The sequence below is a fragment of the Parasteatoda tepidariorum genome, chromosome 1, assembly GCF_982258835.1.
Source record: "Parasteatoda tepidariorum strain Cologne lab strain chromosome 1, Ptep-v5.0, whole genome shotgun sequence".
NCBI lineage: Eukaryota > Metazoa > Arthropoda > Arachnida > Araneae > Theridiidae > Parasteatoda > Parasteatoda tepidariorum.
In genome coordinates this window covers 53,354,372-53,376,483 of record NC_141755.1, presented here as the reverse complement: position 1 = coordinate 53,376,483, position 22,112 = coordinate 53,354,372, and positions in this window count along the sequence as shown.

The following is a 22,112-nucleotide window of genomic DNA, read 5'->3' as shown; positions in this document are numbered from 1 at the left end:
ATTGTATTCTTTCCTTAAACATTATGTGCAACTTGTGTACATAATGTTTACCCCCTAAGAACACAATCCCTTGTTTTGTAATGTTTACCTGTTTTACCCTATGTGTTATTTATAGAGTTTAAAACCGGATTAGGTGACGATTTCCACAAAATTGTTTATTTTCACTTAACCCTTTTTAATTATGTATTCACAAATTGCGATAATTAACCGTATGATAATGGTAACTTAAATTATGCTATAGAACGCGGTCAAAAAGGAATTTTTTGCGTATGAGGTTATGAACTTGGTGAATATTTTTATGCCCTTGCGGTAAGTCTTAAATAATAAGCAAAAAAAAATTATATTTTCTATAGCTAGGGTTATGAACTTGGTGAATATTTGTCTTAATATTTAAAGCATTTAAAAATTTGCCAAAATTTCCTTTAAAAAATTTGGTTTGGTATTTTAAATTAAAAGCTAACAATAGAGTAAAATTAGTAATTTTTCCGCAACAATAAAGTAATTTACATTTTGAAAATTAAATGCAGTTTCTCAAAGTATAATCACGATATTAACTAAAGATCGATTGTATTGAAAATATACAATCCATAAGGTTTATAGATAATTTAAAAATCGTTATTTAAACCACAATATAATACAATAAATGAAATGTAAAAATGTCTAATTTTGGGAAACAGATGTAAGAAAAAAGTAAAAAAGGTCTCAAATTTCATTAATGTCCATTGGTAAAAACGCAAATGAAAGAGAGAAAGAAGAAAGAAAGAATGTAAAACAAAGAAAAGTATACTTTGTGAAGCAAGAAATATTTTCTTTTTAATTTTATCTGTTTAAAGGTTAAAATTCTTTGTAAGTTTTAAATTACGTTTTTTGTAAGATTCGAACCCTTTTCTTCGTTACATTTGAGTGATTTCTCATTGTGGTAAGTTAAAAGTAATCACTTTTCTTTATAAAAATAATGCTTAAAAAAACTCCATAGTTCAGAACCAAAAATATAATAATAAAAACAGAAAATTAGATTTTCGAATAGATTTCTGTAAAGTTTTAGTTAATAAAAGTAAATAATTTTTTCTTTTACCGTAAATTAAATTGATTTTTAAAATCTCTTTGTATTGAATTGTACTAAAATTACTTCATTTTACAATTTCTAAAAAAAATTAGGACTTTAAATTGAACGGTTTTGGGTTTATGTTTATCATTTTTATTTTGCTTATTTTATAAGTCAGTTAGTCAAAACTTTCTCTACAAGAAAAAAAACACCTTTTTGAAAGTTTAAAACTTGAAACAAAGCTTTATTTCCATCAAATCATCAAATATTTTAATAATATAAATATTTCAAAATCCCAAATTTGATGAATTTTTCTGCCTAGATGGAAATTATTAAAGTAAATATTAATTTTTCAATATTTGCAAATTTTTATGAGCCCACACAATTCGGAAATAAAATTTTTTAGAACATAAAAAATAATATTACAAACGTTTTTTTTTCCACAAAATTGTGAATTTACTTCATCTTAACATCTTGTTACATTTTCTCTTTGTTTCATTTACCCACGGGCTAAAGCTTTCAAATTCTACCTTGAAATGATAATACAAGTTCCATTTAGAACGTAGAATAAAAATTCCACTTTTATACGTTTTAAGTAGAATTTTTTGAATTTTTTTTATCTCTAAAATGTATCCTCATTCAGAATTGACTTTTTTCTGACAACTTTAATTCGGAACTGAAATTCTACCCCTTCTGAAATACGATTTTCTATAATTACTGCTACAAACAGAATTTATCTCCAAATAGAATTTATAGCAAAATGTTGACCGCTTTATTGCTAGCTAGAGTGCACAAATTTTAAATGGAGTTATGTGCCTTGTGGAAATGCAATTCATAATTGTTTTCTAAATGTTTAAATAAAATTTATCTCAGTTTTATTGTATATCCAAATTTCGTCCACTTTCCGATGTAAGAAAACTAAGAGACACAGAACTAAAAGAGAAAATATAATAAAATTAAATGAAGTTTTTAAAAACTTCATTTTTCTTAAATTTTTTTTTAAAAAAAATTGAACGTTTTTATTTCATTTCATTATTTTAATGATTATTTTAAATAAATTAATGAAATTTTCTAAACTCGATTTAAATAGTTAGTTATTTTTGTTGAAGGAATGTCTTTCTAGTAATCATTAAAATGAGTTGTAAACTTTTTTTAAAAGTTTAAAAGAAATTACAGAGAAAAAGTGTTGCTCAAGCTTGTCTCTTTAAACGAGAAATAATTTTTGAAGTGCAACAAACTATTTAGCAAGTTTTCACAGAAAAATATAATTAGAATACCGGCAGTTTACCATTTATTAAGCAGTTCATGGAAACAAGTTGTTTGTTTTTTATTTATAAAATTCGTTAGAATATCGATTCTCAAAGCAAGTCACGTACGAATCTGACAAAATATATAAACAAGAGATAGTTAAAAGAAAAATATCGTTATCTCGATAAATTTCTGATACAAAGTTTAAAATTTTTTTTATTGATTTAAATTAATTTATGCGTCAAAATATTTTATTAACAAATGTTTATTGCTTAAATTTAATTTATGAGTCAAAATTTTTGAAGTGTAACAGGAATGAAAGCCATTATTTTTTTAAACAAAAGTTATTAATAATTTGGTTATGCATTTCAATAATTAATTAAAATGATTTCGTAATGTATATAAAGTTAAAATACAAAGAAAGCAAGAAAAAATCTATGTTTAAAATGAAGAATACAATTATTACTAAATAAAATGTTTCTAAAAATTAACAAAATAAAGAAATATTCAAAAGCTGGAAAACAAAATAAGGAAAAGATATAATCTCGCCATACGATTATATCCGCAAAATATATTAAAATATGTTAATATTTTTGTCTATTTATATATTAATATGTATTATATGTTAATTATATGTTAATATTTTCTATTTATATGTATGTTAATATTTTTGTCTATTAATTTTGAATGCCTGAATTTTCGGTAAACCGTTACCACTTGAACAAAAAAATTTCCGAATAATTAGTACGGTTTAAATACCGTACTTTTTATTCTTTTTACCAGAATCAGAGTTTTTGTTTACAAAAAATGTCATTACAATAGACTACGGCAATTTTACCAGAATTTTATTCTCAGTATTAACATGTATATATACTGGTGGACAAAATTAAGAGATGGAAAGCGTACATTCATTTGCACATGCAAGATACCCACACACCGCTCCATGTGTTTGACAATGGTTCCGTGAATGCCCAGGGGTACAGGCAGGAGGTCCCAGAGCGTCTTTTCAGGGGCGCTGTTGGCCCTGAGTTCATTTTTAGGGACGACAATGCGCGACCACACAGGACTCTCATGGTTGATGAGTATCTGGAAAGCGAGGATATTCAACGAATGGATTGGCCAGCCAAATCCCCTGACCTGAATCCTATTGAACATGCTTGGGATGCTCTTGGGATAGCTATTGCGATGCGCCAACCTCCCCCCAGAACCATTCTGGAGTTAAAAAATGCACTGGTGGAAGAATGGGAGGGTCTTCCACAAGTCCTCCTTAACTCCCTTATTAACAACATGCATACTCGTTGTGCATGCTGTCTGTCTGTCAGGGGTGACCATACACCATACTAGAGGCAACACACACTGTACAAGCCTCACTTTTATTGTCTTCTTTTATCCTTAAGTTCAGACTACATTGGATTTATTGGCAATAGGTCTTGCCAGTGAATGGCACTTTCATTTTTGTTTTGCATACTTTATTATCATGGAATAAGCTATATCCACACCAAATTTCATTTATTTATATTCAGTATCTTTTTAGATATTTGGGAAAATGTCTTCCATCTCTTAATTTTGTCCACCAGTGTATTATTAATGTGTTACAGTCACCTAGTAAATTTTTGAACACATATAATTAACATATTAACATTTTTAAACACATGTCTTTAAACATACATAATTTTTAAACAAATAATCTTCTATACCATAGATTTTCTTAATGTTTGGTAAGTAGTCTTTTTGCCAAGCCATTTAGCCATAATTATTAGAAAATTTGGGAACGAAAAAAAAATGTGGTGAAACTATCGTTCTGTATGGCTATGACATTTCTAATAAAAAAAACATAATTCTGGTATTGAAAAACCAAAATAAGCAACATTTAACCATTCATTTGATAACTTTTATATTCATATGGTAACTGTTTATTGTTCAGAAATTCGGTTTCTCAAAATCTCTCAAAATCGGGTTCTTATCACCATACACTTAGTTAAAATTATAAAACTGATAAATAAATTTAACTGAGCAAGTGGTTTTTAAACCATGCTCTAAAGTACCAAATTTTATTGCATTTACCATATTTTATCTCGCATTATAAAAACATATTTTATTGCTGATTTTACCAAACTTCTTAACAAAAACCATCGGTAAAAATTACTGAGTAGGTATTTTCATAGAGTCAGAAATATTGTACATATTATAATATTCTAATAGATTTGACTATATTTTTTCTCAATTTAGAGTTTCTATGTTTTTTTCTATTAAAATAAGATAAATATAAAATATTACTAACAAAAAATAATGCAAAACAACAAGTAATAACGATAAAAATTATTAAAAAGTCTTAATAAAAATTTTAATTTGTTTCGCACGCTTTATTTTTAAAAACCCTGTCATGTTTTGATCCGTCATTTCGTTTTAAAGATTAAAAAATAATAATAATAAATAAATAAAATCGAAACATCCCATATATATGTGCATTTCATTTTTATCTATTGTTATTTAAATGATAATTGTTATTATTAGTAATTTGGTGTCAAATGATTACCGACGTGAACTCATTTTTACTAAAAACCAATCAATGTTGTTAAGTAATAGTAAAGTGAGGTTTACCAAAATTTATTTTTTCATCAAATAAATTTTTAATATGTTCTATTCTTTTAAAAAAATATTTGTATCATGGTATTAATATATTATCTACATTTTTTATTATTGTTCCGACAACCTATCACAAAATTTGTTTAGCACGAAGAAGTGGCATGTATATATCACACAGTCACTGAAAAATAAAATTTTATATAATTTTTAAATGTAAATTATAGCCCTCCTGAAAATGAATCAAATCCGTGTTTAATCTCTGTATAAAATTTGTGATCTAGTTTCGAATTAAAAAACTGTGCCTTATTCCGAATTTGCATCCTTTCAATTATTCACTATAAGCTTGTGCTTGATTTTTAATGACAAATTTTTGTTTGACTATGAAATAAAATTTTTCGGACTACATATTGTCGACTACATCTACTATCATGTTCTTTTTAAATAATTCAAATATTTATAATCTGTATTTTAAATTAATTTAAAATTATTGATTTTGCAAGAAGCGAAGGATTTATTTAAAGGATTGAAAAGCAATGGTGCTCATTTTATTTATATCTATAGGTTACTTTAACTTAGAAATCTGTATTTTTTTTTTGCCAAAGAAAGCATTTTTCAGGCTGGAAATTATTTAAGAATATTTTGTCAACAAATGGAATTTTAGGTTATCCCACATTAGGTTGTCACACTGTTTAATGTTTAGATTTTTATTTATCACTGATTCAGTTAAATAATTAGTGACTAGATCGTGTTGTTATCAACAAAATGAAGTTCTTCATTTGAAATTGTATTATCAGATACAGCATTGGGGGATCAATTTCTTTTTTCATGATAAAGCAAAATTTCATTTTTTAACATTATACCAAAACAATTTGAAATTTTAGGTTCTTCTCTGCCAATAATATTATCTGTATTTCTGACTATTTAAGCTTTTTTAAAGTACACCGAAAAAAATTCCGGATCCAATGACGGTACAAAGTACTGGCACTTTCGGTGCGCCATCCGTAAAATCCATTTTAACGTAAAATCCATTTCTACCCTAAAACATTATAGCATAATTTTTTCGGCAATATTTATTTAGAGTGATTCGGTGATTTCAAAGTTATTATTACAGTAAAAATTACAGTATGTCAGATTTTTTGTTTCGTAACATGTTCCGGAAAAAAATGCATTTTATGATAAAAGTACCGGCACCCTGAGTCCGGTACCTTTTACCGTACAGTGCAAAAACGCTTTATCAAACAATCTTGCATTCATCCACTATTATATCAGACTTCGATGTGTCCAAACATCTATGAATAAAGAAAATAATCAAGAAAATTTTAATGACCGACTTCTAATAACAAGGAATGTATTTTATAGAATAAATTTTATAAATTTTACAACCAAATAAAAAGTTTCGGCGACCTTTAGGAGTCTGGTATATGTTGTTTTTTTCAAGATAAATATTACTAATGTAATGATAGTGCTAACAGTTTTTTTTTTACGCAAAGCACACGTATTTTTATTCTCCTACGGTTGAAATTTCCGCAGAATATTTTTCAAATGGCATTGAACTAAAGTAGAAAAAAATTTTAAACAAATAGAGTTTTAATAACACATTACATTTAGAGCTTAAAAAATTATTTGTTCATCTGACCTTTTACAAATTTGATGCAGTGGTACACAAAATTCTATTCATTCTAATTTATTTAAATATCAATACATTACTTTTGCGACCACATGGAAAATTATTTTTTGAAACTACGGAAATTCCGTTGTTGTTGGTGGGTATGGAGCAGAAGACACTTTTTTCCACGTAGTTTTCCTTCTTTTTTTTCGCACTGAATTTCACATTTCGTAAATTCAATTTGCAACAAATAAATTTCAAAAAGTCTCATTTTAAAAGCAAATGAAAAAAAACTTAAATATCCTAAATGTGAAATTTGTTAGACTTAATCATAGTAGAAAGAAACGAAAAACTCAATTTAATTTTCATAAAAAAGAAGAAAAATGTAAAGGTTTATTACATTTTGCAGAACGTCATGAGAAAGACATTAAAAACCTCTTCTTTAGTTAGGTGGGAAAATTCTATCTTCTCATGTTATCTTTTTTTTGTGAAAAAAAAATCGTTCGTTTTCTATAACTTTTTCAAAAGTTTAAAAAAAGATTGTTCAATTAAGTACTGAAAACAATTCTTTTTAAAGAGAATCAAATCGGAGGAAACATTCATGTTTATATGAGTGCATAGAGTCTGTGTTCACTCTTATTATTAAAATTAATAAAAAAGATTAGAATTAATTTAAAACTAAAATAAGTATTTGAGAATCTCCTTCAAATTAACTTTTTTTTCGTTTTAATTTCAATTTATTTAAACAATTCATTTTGATATTTTAGAAAAATTTTATTCTGCTGTATGCATTTTTTTTCTCTTGTGAAAAATAAAAGGTGATTATTAACTTTAAAAACATGAAATTATTAACTTTAAAACTTTATTTAAGATTTGATATTTAGTTGTAGATACATAGACTAGATGAAGATCTGATACAAAATAGCAAAAATATCATCTAAACGAAATTAAGTTCGAGAACCATAATTTTCATTAATCTTTTTTTTAATAAAATGTAGTTAAAAATGCAATTTTTGGGTTATGATGGTAATTAATAGCAAGACACACACAAATATTTTTTTTAAAAATTTCCATCAATATTTTTTTTTAATTTTGTAAAATGTAAAGATTTCAAAGAGTCATTAAAAAGTAATACTTCGATTTGGGTCGTGTCGTCTAATATGTCGATAATAAGTTAGTGCGTAGTACTAAGGAATAACATTAAGGAACAATATCCTTAATGTTACATGTCGATAATATGTCAATGTGTCTAATAAGTCAGTGCGTAGTACTAAGGAATAACATTAAGGAACGATATCCTTAATGTTATATGTCGGTAATAAGTTAATATGTCTAATATGTCAGTAATAAGTCAGTGCATAGTACTAAGGAATAACATTAAGGAACGATATCCTTAATGTTATATGTCGGTAATAAGTCAGTGCGTAGTACTAAGGAATAACATTAAGGAACGATATCCTTAATGTTATATGTCGGTAATAAGTCAATATGTCTAATATGTCGGTAATAAGTCAGTGCGTAGTACTAAGGAATAACATTAAGGAACGATATCCTTAATGTTATATGTCGGTAATAAGTCAATATGTCTAATATGTCGGTAATAAGTCAGTGCGTAGTACTAAGGAATAACATTAAGGAACGATATCCTTAAAGAATACTTTGTTCTAAAATTGAATAAGACTTAATATTTATTGTTTTTTTTAATTACAGATTACCTAATAAAAATAGTTAATCCTTAATTAATCAATTTTAATTTTCTAAAATAATTAGATTGTTCCACATGACACAGTTTTTATGCGTAACTTTATACTTATTGCTGCTCTATTTTAAAGTAAGATACAAAAACGAGTTTCTCGAAAACTTTTTACATCAAATTATATTCATTTATATGGATACAATTGCACAGCATTTTAACACCAGTTACATAGAATAATTTAAAATCAGAACCAATAAAAATATTGTATTGCTAGTTATTATCTAAATTGAAGTGGTTACGAAGTATGTAATTGTACTTCAAATTGATTTGCTGAAAAGTTTGCTACCACTTGAATATTTTTGGCGAACCTTTAGGAACCCTGCATATATCAAAGATACAAAACTCATAATTTTGATGTAAAATAATATCGAGTATATTTTATAACTGTCATTGAACATCCGACGCAATTTTGAGTTTGCGACAACAAGTTTTCAAATTATTTGCCTTGTAATTTTGTACCCAATCCCAATATTACTTGCCAATAGCCACTCTTTCCGATGGAAATGCTGCCTTGTGCATTTAATTACTTTTTTTCTCATAAATATGGAGTTATTATAAATGTTTTACAATATTCAGAAAATTACTTTATTTCTCGCTTACTTCTGAAAATGTTTCATTATTTTAGAAACAAACTTTGTATTGCTTATCATAGTCTGAAAACGCTTTAGAATAAATGCTTCTAATTTTAATATCAAAGATTTATTTTTTTAATAGTTAAAAATTTTTGATTCTCGAAAAAGTGGCCACGTGTTGACCAGTAACAAAGTTTCTTAATTTTGCCCTATACTATTTAGCTAGCAACTAATTTCAAGACGTTTTTTTTTTAAATTTTTAAGTGTCTTACTTATTTCCTGCATGGAAATCTCGATATGTTTCTACAGAAACGTTCAAAAGACACTCAACCGCACAATTTAAAGCGGTGGCTCAACATTGCATTGCCTCAAGTCTAAAATATATAATATTTTTTTGTACTGAAAAAAAAACTAATTTTTTTTTTCATCATTACAACAATAAAAACCAAACATCAATGGTTAAAGATTTATTAGAGAAGGAGTCATTTACGAACGATGATTCAAAAATTTCCTTTTCGGAAATCTCCGCAATACCGAACATCAACTATTCATAAGCCTATAAAAAAAGATCCCACGAGTAAAACCGGAATGTACGAGTTTTCACCATCCTCTTTGAAGAGTTTCACAACGATACTTTGGTGCATGACGTAAGAGATTGACGTCCATATGTACGACAAATATCATTCATACTCTGATAGGAAATGGAAGCCCTGTCCAGGTAGGTGCTAAAATCGTGCACATTAAAGTAAAAGACACCAGACAAGGTACAATGATCTTTCTCAGAAGAAAATTTAAGGTCCTATTGTCTTTGTAATTTTTTTCCATGAATGAGACACAACACACTAAAACGTGCTCAGTAAGGCACATAAAACTACGTGAATCATTTATTTTATGATTCATGTGCATGATACCTCATTTCGCCATAATTCAATTCAGATTAATTCACCTCTGATTACTCTTGAAGAGTTAAGAAATCTTAGCATTAAATTACTTTACTGAAGCACTACTTAATATGTTACTTATTAAGTAGCAGTTTACCACAATAATGGAGAATGTTAAATATACTAGAGCACGCAAATATTCAATTCAGATTCGCCATGTATCTTTATTCTCCATAATTCAATTCAGATTAATTCCCTTCAAATTACTCTTGAGGAATTAAAAAATCTTAACACTGAATACGTTTTCTGAGTTATAATTATTAAGTAGCAGTTTATCTTAATAGTGAGGAAATTTAGATATACTAGAGCACGAAAATATTCAATTCAGAATTCGTTTATTCACCGTAATTCAATGCAGATTAATTCACTTCTGATTACTTTTGAGGAATTAAGAAATCTTAACATTAAATTAGTTTACTGAGTTATAGCTATTAAATAGCATTTGATCACAATAGTGGAGAATTTAGATTAGTGAAGAATTTAGACTGGTGGAGAATTAGAATTTAGAGACTAGAGCACGCTAATATTCAAACAGCAACTCTTTTTACTGAAGATTTTTTTCTATTTGAAAATCAGTTTAATAAATATGATCTTAATTGTCTTTATGACATGTAAACAGTTTAAAAATACAAATAAAAGATACAATAATCAAACTGGGGTCTTAATAAATGCTAATGAAACTAAAAGAATTTTTGAAAAACTAAATTTTACTGCTGTTTTACTAGCAAAAGCCTTTCTTCTCTAAAATGGTTGAAGTCAACAGCTATGATGAAGGTTTTATTTCAAACAGACTTGATCAAAATCCCTATAAAACTAATTCCGGTTATTGTATTTCGATAAATAAAACGTGGAATATTTTTATAGGCGAGCCAAAGAAATTAGCTCTGGGTTACAATAAGCACTGTGTTAATGAAGTTAAATAAAGCACAGAAAATGCCACAAAAAAGAACATACAATAGTTTTGGTTCTGCAATTAACAGCCTTTCTTCAGTCTTGGGAACCAAAAAATGACACTTTTTTGTTTTCCGACGTTAAGGAAGATTCTTGATTATAGATCACCTGAAGGTTTTTGACTAAATGAACTGACCGCCATTTCCTTCATAAAAGCATTGTTTTCATCATTGTAAAATAAGTCTGTCATCAATGGGAAAAATACGAGATAACGACAAAATGCACTGATTGCCATTTCTCCCAAAAGAGCGCTTTTTTATAATTTTAAAGCAAGGAGCCTGCATTAATGGGTTAAATATGAGATTAAAACAAAGTACATTGACTTCCGTTTCCCTCAAAAGAGGGCTTTTTTCTTAATTTTAAGATAAGGAGGCTGCATTAATGGGTTAAATATGAGATTAAAACAAAGAACATTGACTTCCATTTCCCACAAAATAGTGCTTTTATCATAATTGCAAAATGTGGAGCCTGCATTAATGGGATAAATACGAGATTACAACAAAATGCACTCAATGCCATTTCCCTTAAAAGAGCGTTTTTTCATGATTTTAAGATAAGGTGGCTGCATTAATGAGTTAAATATTAGATTAAAACAAAGATCATTGACTTCCATTTCCCTCAAAAGAGCGCTTTTTTCTTGATTTTAAGATAAGGAGGCTGCATTAAGGGGTTAAATATGAGATTAAAACTAGAGCATTGACTGCCATTTCCCTCAAAAGAACGCTTTTTTCATAATTTAAAAATGTGGAGCCTGCATTAATGGGACAAATACGAGATAACAGCAAAATGCACTGACCCTCAAAAGAACGCTTTTATCATAATTGCAAAATGTGGAGCCTGCATTAATGGGATAAATACGAGATTACAACAAAATGCACTCACTGCCATTTCCCTCAAAAGAGCGTTTTTTCATAATTTTAAGATAAGGTGACTGCATTAATGGGTTTAAATATTAGATTTAAACAAAGTGCATTGTCTGCCATTTCCCTAAAAAAGAGCGCTTTTATCATTATTGCAAAATGAGGAGCCTGCATTAATGGGATAGATACGAGATAACGGCAAAATGCACTGACCCTCAAAAGAGCGCTTTTTTAATAATTTTAAAATGAGGAGCCTGCATTAATGGGTTAAATATGAGATTAAAACAAAGGGCACTGACTAGAATTTTTGTCAAAAGAGTGCTTTTTCCATAATTGCGAAATGAGGAGCCTGCATTAATGGGTTAGATATGAGATTGCAAAAAAATGTATTGACAATGATTTCCTTTATAACTGCACTTTTTTCATAATTATAAAGTAAGGAGTCTAGCATTAATGGGTTTAAGCTTTCACTTCAAATATGAAATTGAATTCGCTTTTAAATGTATTTATTTCGAAATATAAGGCATAGTAATGACTACAAACTTGGCAAAATTTTAAAAAAAGATCGAATTTATTTTATTATCACTTTCTAAATTCCCTCCAACAGTTATCAAAAAAATTTACTAAAAAATATATTTTGTCATGTTTGAAGATGCATCTATTGATCTCTATTATAGGCCTAGTTCTTTTGTTTAAATGTATACTGGCCATTGTTACTAAAATAAAGTAATTATTGTTTTGATACATCACTGGACTATCAATTCTTTACAAGAGTTATGTACAATATGTATGCACTATAATCTTGCATCATAAATAAAATAGAATGAACGCTATCACAGTTATATTTAATTAAACTTTCAAAATCGCCTTAACTTTAGCGCACTTCTTTGATTTATTTAAAAATCAATATACAGTTCATAAAAGAATTAGAGCTTGCAGAAATAATTTTTTTTATCAAACATGGGCGGTTTAACAGACTCGGTGAATATTCACGCACGCGATGTTTTGATACGAATACCCATCATCGAACATAATACCTTCGGACATTATAAATAATAATTTTTTCAGTTCAGTTTCCGGTGTTTGATGGATTACATCCGATATAAAAATTATTTAAAAGAATCAGTTCAAGTAATTAAATATTATGTTATTTACCTGGATGAGGAGGAAAAGTCTTTTCATTTTTAGACGCAATATAATAGTGTAAACCTGTTCACAATTAACAAAAAGTTTCAGGATTATGACATTAAAGTAGCCAAAGGAATGTATTAAAAGACTTTTTTTACGATTAAGGCTCACTCATGATTTTATGAGTAACACAGGAGAACATTTTTTTTTTGTTTTGCTTTCTGCTGTATGAGATTTTTTAACTGATCCTTTGATTAATCGGTTCCTCTCTTCAAGCTACAGTTTTCTTTTAATGACAATTTTTGTCTATTTTTTTGTCAAAATGTTCAAGATTAAGAATGTTTTACATAACAGGTGATCGTACAAATGTTTCCACAAACTTCTAAGGGAGTTAGGGCACATCAGGATAAAAATTGCATAGGAACCCATGCAAGGAAAGGTCGTCATAAGTCACTAGGGGCTCTTTCGTATAATGAACTGTTTCTTCGTGTGCTTCTGAGCCGGTCAAAATAAGTGAACGTTCCCAGTACGATGATATTTCCGGGCTGTGGTTCGGATTCAGTTTTAACCCTGATTATATGACCTAATTTTCTTAGAAGTCTGTCGCACCATTTCGTGAACCCCTGTTATTTATAACCTTTTCAAACTTGTGTATTATTTTTTTAAATAAATTGTTATTCTATGAAATAACTGAATTATACACTTTAACGGTAACATATAAACATAATTAATTTTTATGAAGTAGTGGTCAAAACTATTTAAAGTTAAACGTATAAAGTCAATTATTATATCGAGTAGTGGTTCCCAATTTTTTTCCAACATGGAACCTTAAATAATCGATCACGCTTTGGTGGAAACCCGATACTTAATAAACCAATTTATAAATAAATAAAAAGATTTAATGATTGAGATTTCATTAGTTATTTTGAAAATATTTAATGAGTGGTTCTGAGCAGCGATGGCTCAGGGGATAGAGTGTTCGCCTTCCAATGAGGCGAACCGGGTTCGAATCCCAGTCGATACGAATTCCGCATCCGCCCTGCACCGACCACAGTGCTGACGTGAAATATCCTCAGTGGTAGACGGTGTCATGGGTTAGAGTCCCCTTGCCGTCAGGCTAACCGTGGAAGGTTCTCGTGGTCTTCCATGTAACGCAAATGCGGGTTAGTTCCATCAGAAAGTCCTCCACGAAGGCAAATTTCTCCAAATACTTGATCCAGGAGTTCCCTTGTCTTCTGGATTGGGTTCAAAATTACAAGGCTACGGAGTTGAACATTGGTAGTCGTAAACTCAAAAATTGGATCGGTTATTCAACGACGATTATAAAAATAAAAAATAAAAATGAGTGAATAAGGAATGAAATTGTTTTTTATCATATGGTTTTATCAATGTACTCAGATTGGACATTTAAATTCACAGGTCTGGAGCTGCATATAGTCTTGTCATTTGATTTTTGCGAATATATAAGCTGAATATACATGAGTTAAAACTTGGTCTTCATTGAAATAAAAACAAAAAAGGACCAAAATAAATGTTGAGAATGATTATTAGAGAAACATATATCTTATTGTTGAATTTTGTTGCTTTTATCCTGAGCAAAATACTAATGCAACTTTTCATAATTGTGTTCTTTTTCGTTATTCATTCAATTGCTATTAGAATTTTTTTTTAAATTTGCTTCCTTTCTTCACAAGCATTTTAGTTAAATAATTTCATAAAAATAACGAAAATATTATATAAATAATAGGTAATTAATCAGATATTCATTTAATTACAGGTTTCAAAAATCCTAACGGGTGAAAAAAAAAGTCCGAATTCTTGGAACCCATGTAACCTTTTACACGGAACCTCTGGGTTCTACAAAACACGATTTAGGAACCATTGATAAAGGAACATAAATTTTGCTACCACTTTATAAGAATAAAATATTTTTGAAAAGAAGAAGAGTTGGAAGATATAAGATATTGATAATAAGATAATTTTCAGGTTCTCATTTTGACAGTTACTGTATGCATGTACGGTTTATTAAATAAGCTTTCATTTGTATTAAAATGTTATTATCGGTTTTAAGAGATAAATCTGCTTAAATTACTCCTTTCAGCAAATAACAGAAAGTAATCTCTAGCGATATATATGCATTTATTAAAATTGTTCAGCTTTAATCTAGTTTCACATAAAAGATAAAAATCCTCAGTGTGTTTGTTTCAGGCATCATTTGACCCAAAATTCCTAGACAACTGTGTATTTGTCTATAAAAAAAAAATCCCTGCGAAACTCGTTAACATCAGATATATATCCAAATAGACACTTTAAAGAAACAATTACTTTGTTTTCGCGTTAATGTAAAACAGGAACCACTCCTTCAGAACCAAACCCACGAAGTAACGTCTGTAAACTTACCGGAAGGTGAGATACAGGTGTCCACCCTATCGCTTTAGAATGTTTTAAATTGTAACAAAGAACCCTGTTATCAATATCAAATATGAAGCCTTTTTCTGTAGTTACTTTATACCCGATCCCTTAATTCGAAGAGGTTGATTAATGTATTCCATGTTCCCAAATGAGAAATTAGAGTTCAACGCGTGCTAGAGAAGGATGGTAATAGAATTACATGTAACTTACACGCTCATCCTATTACTGTCATTCCAGCCATTTTGATCTTTCCCACCGTTCAAACCTCGATTTATTCCGATGCTTAAGGAAGTGGGAAGAAATTCGATTAGAACATTTCTCGTGATCCTTTTGGTCAGTGTTTTCGAGAAAGAATCAATCCCGATTTGGTGTTATTACTGTTATTTTCTTGTTTATTTCAATTTCTTTCCACCGCACCTCAGGATGGTAGATAAGTATTTCGCCTTTTGCAGTTGGTGTTGATGACTGTTTATGCAAATGGAATTCGAACTTTTTTTTTTATGAACTCAAATGTTCTTGAATCAAGAGATGCGCTCAAAAGATAAGTACAGATCTATGGAAATTGCCCTCTAATATGGAGGAATGAACTGCAGTTGACTGGCTACGCCCCTGTTGGACGATATGATAAAATTAGGGGCAAAACGCATATTCAGTGTCTAGAAAAACAATTGTTATGAAAGCTTAGCTGGACTATCAAATGTGTTTGGGATTTTGTAATGTCATTATTATGGTTTTTATGCCTTCTTCATTTGAAAGCTTGAACAAGCGAGATATTTTCTTCACAAAATATGCTATTGCAGTCCTTTGTAATTCTAATATCAACCGCTCCTCGTAATTTCAGTCTAAGCTGTTTTTGTTTGATATTTCAAGTTTATGAAGAACTAAACGGATGTGTTTTTTTAAGAAAACTAAGCGAGAATACGTCTACGTTTTTTTTTCTAAAATAAGTAATTTTATAAGTAAACTAGTTATGAAGGAAAATAGTTAATGTTAAAGATAATTTTTTGCTCATTTATAGCTTATTTGTGATTAGTTTAGAAATTATATTATTGTTATGACTCTGGCAAAACATTTATCGTATACATTATATTAAATTTTTAAATAGTGTGTTGTACTTATATTTTTATCTTAATGCATTTTCAAGTTCATAATGCTGCATCAGATTTATTTGTGGAATTGCAGAGAAAAGTAAAACAAATATTTAAGAAAAAAATTGAAGACAAAATTCAGTTGAACTTAAAATTGGTCTCATTACATTAACAGTTCCTTTTTCATAACTTATGCAGGAATGCCAAACTACTTTGCTTTTTGCAAAACATCGTAGAAAGTGATAGAAAATTAAAAAGAAAAAATTGCATAACTTTGATTAATTCGGCTGATTCTTTAAAATGATACAAACTGCGATAAATGGGACAAAGATGTGTTGTTTATGTAGCTTTGAATTTTGTAATATGGAACGTAAAATAAATTCAAATTGAAATCGCAAAAGTATTAATCATACATCAAAACAAAAAATTTACAACTAGTTGAAAAGTTTACCAAATTTACGCAAGTTGGCAACTGTTTTTATGCTTTCATCCTCTCGAATTAAGTTTCAGTCTAAGTACTTTCTTTTGGTAGAGCAGTTCACTTATCATACATATCATTTATTGTGTTAGACATATGAAACCAAGAATTTTCCCATCGGGCTAGAATAAGGACATATACTTGCTTTGCGGGAGTAATTATTTGGCAGAAGTTTTAACCGAGGAAAAATTAAAGCTCATTAGAGATATTTTTTAAAAAATTAAGACACAAAGAAAATTATCTTACTATTAGTTTCTTTTTTAATTGTAAATTAAATTACACTAATATTGAGTGAAAAATTACAGGGCTGTAATTTTTCACCAGAGACCAAACCTTTTATAAAAAAAAGTGACTTACCTTTTATAAAAAAACAATAGTGCGTGGAGTCCCTCCGCGCGGAAGAAGTGAAACTTCGTAATGTGGAAATGAAAATAGGAAGGGGTAGAAATTGATTTTTAGTGAAATCATATTGTTCCTTTAAGACAAACTTTATTAACATTGCTTACAATTCACATTTGATCGAATCTTTTAATTATCATTTTCGAGTGGAGAAATATCCAAATCTATAACATTTACAATGGGATTATGACAACTGAAGTAAGATACGCAGGGGCCCCCATCAGGGTGGAAGGTGGGCGCACTATGCGCCCACTTAAAGCTTGGGGGGGGATTTTTACACTAAATAAAACGAATAGTTTGGGGGGGGATTTAGAATTTGCCCAAGAATGCTCCCAAGAGCTTGGGGCTGGAGAGATGAGGGCCACTGAAGATGCGAAATGTTTGAGTTCTATTTTTTCAATATTTCTTGCAAAAACTGCATCAATGGTAGTTCCCCCTGTTGAATCATTCCTACCATTTATCATTTCCAATCCAAATTTGTCTTTAAGGAAGGTTAATAATGTATGTTTCAGCTTCAGGTAACGAGAAATTCACATTAAAATCTCCTGCAAGGATCACAGGCCGCTCGTTGCCATGGTAGCGTTAAGCGCTTAACGCAACCTTGTTGGAAGTCGCATTAGAAGTTTCACTTCAAAAAGTGAGCCCGCAGTCCCTGCCTTTCAGAACTAGCGAGCCTAATACATTGAATACAAATATTTTACCACACGCTCTACAGATAAATTAAAATATTTACGGTGTTACTGATTAATACTACTGCTACCGGGTGGATAGCTATATGGCTTAAATGACAGTAACCGTTAAAAATATATTTAGACGGATGATTTGTTGTTAAATTAATGATTCTTAAATTAATTTTATTAAACTAAAAGAGTATTCAAAAAAGTTCACTTGTCCTAGTATGATTCGATTCGAGTAAGGCAATTGCATTTTATTTACTGGAACAATTATGCAGCTGTTTAATATCCTCCATTGGAAGGTTAACGGTTGCTGTTATGAAAAGCTTCGTGTTGCTGTAAACTTTATAAGTTTTATCTATAACCATACCGGATAAGAACTGCGATTTTAGTTAGTTTTATTTTTGCATAATAGTTAAAGTGGTTGTAAAAGAGCAATTGGTGGTAGCGACGTTTTCTCGATTTAGCTAGTTCTTTAGGGTTCGTATGCACTTTGAAATAAATGCGTACATATTGTTATAAATAATTTGAAAATATATTACTTAAAACTTCAAATTCTCAAGTTCCAGATTAAGATATATTTGCTGAGATTAACTTAAATACTTTGCAACATAGTAAATATAATTTTTTTCCCTCTTCATATTATTACTATTTTTAAATTTTTTCGCATCGTGTCCGAACCCTTTATTCAACGAAGTAAAACGTGGCTACTAAATCTTTCATGCAAAGTTATTTATAGTCGTGGAGGGCGATTCTTTTTTAAAAATCATCATATTTGTTGAATTTTTGCTACCACTAGGAATATTTTGAGTAGAAGAAAAAGTTGGCAGCTATATGCTATCACAGGGTTCCCAAGGTCTGGAAAAGTTTTCGGCAAAGCGAGTCTATCAATAAACATTTCATTTAAAGGAAATATATATATAGGTGCAAAAAATAATTCGGGATTAATTTCTTATTTCTCAAAAGAAAAATAAATTTAAACATTTTTCAGTAGTCTTGAAAAATTTTATCTACCACCCATTTATTTTTTCCGGGTCATGGGAATCCTGTATCAGAGATGACAACTGCTCCACTTTCTGTAACATTTTTAGCGAAAGCATTGGTAGCGAATTAAATAGTAAAACTTATAGGATAAATGCTCCTACTCTTTAAAAGTATCACCACGAGATAAATGCAATTAAGTTGCATTTCATACGATACTTTGAATTTTTGGTATATAGTGGTGGAAAAATTTCTTAAAATGAAAAATACAAACTAAAAATTACTTAAATTTCGTTAGCACTAGAAAATATTTTTTTCAAAGCTGAGCAAGTTTGCATCTATTATATACGTGTTGCTCACAGGGGTGAAATCGAGGTGGAAAAAGAGGAAAAGCTAATTTTTCGGAAAAATAAATATATTCTTTTCTTTTAACTAATTAACAAAATCTCATATTTCACGGACCTAGTCCTAGTGTTTTGATTTTATTGGGCACCTGGGCCGCGTAGCTACCCCTATCCAGTTCATCTGGAATTTTAACACTGTTTTGGTTAAGCATTGAGGTAAGCAGGCAGTGCAGTTGCTTGTATATTTCGTCCGTTCGTTCGTTGTAGTGGAACTGGGCGTCTGAGGCCTTACGGCCCTTTTCCCATTCATCCTGAAATTAAACTAAGAAACATACATGACAAAATTAGTTTTCGGAGCAAATGGAGTTCTTGAGAAAAGAAAAGTGGCACTTTGCCATTATTAGGCAATAACAAAATTACAAGTAATAAAAATGTACATGAAAAAAGGTAAAATTAAAGAACAGTGAAATTTTCATACTAGTTTGGAATTCTCGTAAAAAAAAATTATAAATGAATAACAATAAGCTCATGTTTTACACGTTTTAACTTTCTTTGCCTATAGAAAGTGAACTCTCCTTCTAATTCAGTTTACCCTCTTTAATTATTGTGGTCCATTAATATCATAGTAATTTTAACACATTCAAAATTTAATTGTAATTAAGCATATACAAATAAAATAAATCAAACAGCCAAAAAAAATCCACAAAATGCAAAACCAATGCACTCCTGTGCATCAAACACTGCTCCATTAAATATCACTGTTAAGAACTACCCAATATGTGACATCTACTGTTTGAGGAACAGAAGCCGCTTCCGGCGCATTAAGAGCTGTTTCTTTTAATGTTTGGTATCTTGTGCTGAATTTTGATCACTACTTCCGGCTTTCTGATTGATTTAAAGTTCATTGAAGTTGTCAAGTTAATGATTCCTTTTTTCATTTCTTTTCATTAGAGCAGAAAAATAAGATATATCTTTTTCTTAAGTCGAGATTTCAGTTGCTACAATTGTAAATACAAAATTATATATATTTTTTAAAATTTTAATTCGCAATTTATATCATTTCTCAGAAACTATTAATTTCATTTATTTATTTAGTTTTAAGTTTTTAATTCTGTCTTGGGCAGTTTTACCATTTACGTAGAGTTAGCATAGAAATGTTACCATAATATTGCCAAATGTTACCATAATATTGCCAATTTATATCATTTCTCAGAAACTATTAATTTCATTTATTTATTTAGTTTTAAGTTTTTAATTCTGTCTTGGGCAGTTTTACCATTTACGTAGAGTTAGCATAGAAATGTTACCATAATATTGCCAAATTTTTGTATCCAGATTTTACAACCAGGCCACGTTTTATATTCCTCATCTTGATCCTAGCCCTTCTATTGCAAAGTTCCCGCAGGCTTTGAAAATTTTAAAAAGTTTTAAAGAAAAGAAAACACAAGTCGATATTTTAATTTCTGCTTAACCACCGATAAGAATTTTTTTCCAAATAAAGCATATAGGCACGAAAATCATAGGCACGTTTTCTCAATTCAGAGTCTTATTTTCGAAATTACCTCTGATGAACTTAAAAACTGTCTATATTTAACTAAAATAAAGTTTTCGACTTTTGTTAAGTACAAGATTTTTTTTATTGTTTATACAAATTAAATCTAAAATACAGATTTTTGCGTGCAATAGTTTTTCCATGTGCTGTTATCTAAAGAAAGAACTTGTATATAAGAACTAAAAATCAATCGTATAAAACCTATAAAATTTTATGTATACTGGATAAATATTATTGGGTCCGCAGTTTTTAAATTTCAATTGGAAGAAGAAAAGTTTTAAAATTCCGGCCACGCTCATCTAGTAAATTCCTCCAAAGCTATTTAATTAATTATTTTAAATTTAAAATTTCCAATGGATTCCAAGTATATACTGACTTATATTTTCCAATAGATTCTAATTATATTATATTTTATTCTAACTATGCCTTACGTCTAAAAAATTTCGAAATTCCTAATGTGGTTTATTGGTACAACATGCATTTGCAGACCTGTGTGCTTATAAGCCTTTGTCAAATAGAAGGACAAATAGCGCAATTCGGAGAAGGACAGCTCGAGAGTGCATCCAGAGTTACGGTGGAATTCGAACCCGTTACCTCCACGTTATAGAGCATTTGGCAGACAAAACCGCTCTATCAGGCAGTCCCCAAATATCGAATTTCAGTTATCACATCAATTTTAAGATGCGATAAAATATGAAAAAAGTATGTACATATTTTATCAGAGCCGTGATGGAGAGAGGATAGAGCGTTCGCCTTCCAATGAGGTGAACCGGGTTCGAATCACAGTGATGGCTGATCGATACAAATTCTGCCTCCGGCTTGCACCGACCACAGTGTTGACGTAAAATATCCTCAGTGGTAGACGAATCATGGGTTAGAGTCCCCTTGCGGTCAGGCTATCCGTGGGAGGCTTTCTTAGTTCGAGTTAAGTAAAGCGGGTTAGTTCCCTCAAAAAGTCCTCCACGAGGGTGATTTTCCCCCACTACTTGATCCAGGAGTTCCCTTGTCTTCTGGATTGGATTTAAAATTACAAGGTTACAAAGTTGAACATTAGCTGTCTAAAACTCAAGAAATTGGGCCAACTGTTCAACGACGGTTATAAAATAAGATAAAATACATATTTTATCATTATATAATTAGCCAAAAGAACTTAATTCAAATATAAAACATATGTGTTTCATTATATCATGAAATCCGTTCGCAAATGTAAGAGACAGTGGTGTTCTCTCGAATTTAAAATTGTAGATAAAAATAGGGATGGAAAAAACCTGAATGTTTACGTAGTTGACCTTTAAAAAAAAGAGTTTCCTTTTACACTTCATTTGGAATAAAATTACACTGCAGATGCTGCTAACTGAACATTATTGCACCTTAAAAGCGTCACAACTTTCGAACGCAAAACTCTTCCAATTTTGTTGATTTTTCCCTCTTTTTATGACCAATGAATTTACTTGAAGTTTCCGTGTTGTAAGATTTAAATTTATTTATTTT